Source organism: Hesperophylax consimilis, chromosome 11, assembly GCF_061612785.1.
Source record: "Hesperophylax consimilis isolate HC1 chromosome 11, BYU_Hcon_1.0, whole genome shotgun sequence".
Classification (NCBI taxonomy): Eukaryota; Metazoa; Arthropoda; class Insecta; order Trichoptera; family Limnephilidae; genus Hesperophylax; species Hesperophylax consimilis.
Window position 1 is genome coordinate 9219421 of NC_142846.1, and position 3295 is coordinate 9222715.

At 46.5% G+C, this 3295-nt stretch overlaps 1 non-coding gene across 1 annotated transcript; it reads left to right on the plus strand.

The window, feature by feature from the left end:
- Positions 1 to 2851: 2851 nt before the first annotated feature.
- On the plus strand, positions 2852 to 2978 carry LOC149419754 (U5 spliceosomal RNA). Its single transcript, XR_016302849.1, has one exon. It is a non-coding gene; the product is annotated as a U5 spliceosomal RNA (small nuclear RNA).
- Positions 2979 to 3295: the final 317 nt, after the last annotated feature.

Genomic DNA, 3295 nt, shown 5'->3' on the forward strand with positions numbered 1-3295 from the left:
TTCGCGTCCAGACGTTTCTCGATGTGATAGTAACAACTGATTCATATTATACGATGTGAATATGCTTAAAATAAAGTAAAATAATGCTTATATATGGAATGTAATATGACAATTGGGTTTTTGGGAATTGGTAGTGAGACAATGCAAGATATGGATGTTGTTGTTGTAGTGTTTATTAAGAGTCAGGATAATACATTTATTGAGTCAGTTGCCGTGACGAGGAGATGATGTAGGACAGACGTTGAATACTCCGGTTGCTGCAATGATGTGGTGGTCAAGCGTGGATCAGTGAGTCGACGCCGGGCGCTGGTGACCGGGACTCGATGAAGATCAGGCACTGGCGAAGAACGTAGGTCTTCAGGCACTCCAGTGCTGACGAGACGGCCAAAGGTGCGGTGGACCTTGTAGGCGGTTGAACGGGCGCGGTGTGACCAGTGAGGATGCTGCGTGTCCTCGTGGTGGTCATGATGCGTGGAAGAAGCGCTGGTCAGAGACGCTGGGACCAGGGCGCTTGTAATCCGAGTAGCGCTTGCCAGGGACGACGATCCGGACAAGGCGCTAGGTTGATGTCCCGGTAGAGTCCATGATGGTACGGGCGAAGCAGGGTATATGTCCTTCGTGGAGGGGCACGGGGCCCCCCAGTTGTCACTCGTGAGATTAGTAAATCGTTGGTGGCAGATTGATGACTGGAACGATGTGGAATGAATGACTGACTACTGACTTGAGGTGAAGAAGGATCGAAGCGTGACGTGGGGGAAACCGGCCATGGTGGCCGATTCCTCCATTACGCCGAGTCGGAGATCTCGAGTAGGATGATGTCGCGTGGAACTTGTTGACTGGAGTGATGTGGTATGAAGACCGATGATGACTGACTGATGTACTCAAGTCCTCCACCGCTTATATAGCTGCCGATTTCTTTGTTCTCGTCTGCCACGGGTTGGAGTAGCGTCTGGACTTCAAACCCGCAGAATTGCTGACTCGGTTTATTGTCTGGGCGTTTGCATCACCCTATATGCAAGTCAGCAGTCTACGTATGATGGTACCGATATAACTATTGAAGTCTCGAAAGAATAATTGCTGTCTCGGCTGTTTTAACACATGCCGTCTGGTTATGATTTTGATGACTCTAGGAGCGGTGACATAACCGCTACAGGGTCCGCTCCCAGTGAGGTGGAACCTCACGATTCGGTAGGGATGGTTCTGGAACATCCTTGGGCTGGTCCGCCGCTGAAACTCAATTCCTCCAGTGCTTGACTTCTGTAATGTTTCCCGCATCTCCTCCAAGTGTAGAAAATACCGGCCAGTAGCACTGCTGCTGATAGTACGCTGAGAGTTGCCCATTGCAATCGGTTCGTCTCCACCTGGACGTCTCCTGCCTGAGCGATGATGACTTCCTCTTTGCTTGATGCTTGTCCCATATGTATGGGAATTGATGCTTGTCCCATATGTATGGGAATTGATGCTTGTCCCATATGTATGGGAAACCCATATACTATGAGAATTGGTAGTGAGACAATGAAAGATAAGGATGTTGTTGTTGTGGTGTTTATTGAGAGTCAGTTGCTATGACGAGGAAATGATGTAGGACAGATGTTGGATACTCCGGTTGCTGCGATGATGTGATGGTCAAGCGCGGGTCAGTGAGTCGACGCCGGGCACTGGTGACCGGGACTCGATGAAGGTCAGGCACTGGCGAAGAACGTAGGTCTTCAGGCACTTCAGTGCTGACGAGACGGCCAAAGGTGCGGTGGACCTTGTAGGTGGTTGAACGGGCGCGGTGTGACCAGTGAGGATGCTGCGTGTCCTCGTGGTGGTCATGATGCGTGGAAGAAGTGCTGGTCAGAGACGCTGGGACCAGGGCGCTTGTAATCCGAGGAGCGCTTGCCAGGGACGACGATCCGGACAAGGCGCTATATTGATATCCCGGTAGAGTCCATGATGGTACGGGCGAAGCTGGGTATGTGTCCTTTGCGGAGGGGCGCAGGGCCCCCCAGTTGTCACTCGTGAGATTAGTAAATTGTTGGCGGCAGATTGATGACTGGCTGACTACTGACTACTGACTGACTTGAGGTGAAGAAGGATCAAAGCGTGACGTGGGGGGAACCGGCCATGGTGGCCGATTCCTCCATTACGCTGAGTCGGAGATCTCGAGTAGGATGATGTCGCGTGGAACTTGTTGACTGGAGTGATGTGGTATGAAGACCGATGATGACTGACTGACGTACTTAGGTCCTCCACCGCTTATATAGCTGCCGATTCCTTTGTTCTCGTCTGGCACGGGTTGGAGTAGCGTCTGGACTTCGAACCCGCAGAACCGCTGACTCGGTTTATTGTCTGGGCGTTTGCATCACCCTATATGCAAGTCAGCAGTCTACGTATGATGTACCGATATATTATTATTGAAGTCTCGAAAGAATAATTGCTGTCTCGGCTGTTTAATAGATGCCGTCTGGTTATGATTTTGATGACTCTAGGAGCGGTGACATAACCGTTACTGGTTTATTCTCTTTTTCACATCTATTTTTACAAGTTTTCATAGTACAAGTCAACATTTTGCCGTGTTATTTCGTAAAATGAACCGATGATGCCTCGACCATAGTTCGCACAAGAATGATGACGTCACGTTTTAAAATTTCACTTGAGGCCATACGCGAGCACAGCCGGCTCCAATGGAACCGGTATGGGGAGTGGGGATAGTACGCTTTTAATCACTTAGGGCAGGTCTACTAATATTCATATGTCTATGATTATCTCCATATATAGTTAGTAATGACACAGATCATTGTAGAAATGTATCATATATTTGTACAGCGCTCTTGAGGTGATTTGCACAAAAACGGCGCTATACAAATTTTTCTGTTTCCCTTCAATAACGAATAAATCTTTCGCCTTTTACTAAAGATTTCCGTGGAGGGGAGCAATCAAATGAGTCTATAAACCAATTTTTAATTTTTCAAATATTATTATTATTATGGTGAAAAGGTTGAAATTCCCGCAAAAGGAATGGTTGCGAAAATCATGAAAAATTATATTATTACGGCCAACATATTATAATTTATAATACAAATAAACAAAATAGATCACATCTGTACTAGGCGTTTGCCTTACCTTTTGTTTCTTGTAGTGAAAAAAAATACGTTGCCAAAAAGCATTTTTTTTTCATTGTGAAGTTCAGGCACAAATATGGAAATTTTTTACCGACATTTTCTGAAGAACTTAATTTTCAACATTACACAATAAAACAACATCCGATAAGGGGTTTTTAAGTACGAGATTAAACTTTAAAGCATTTTTT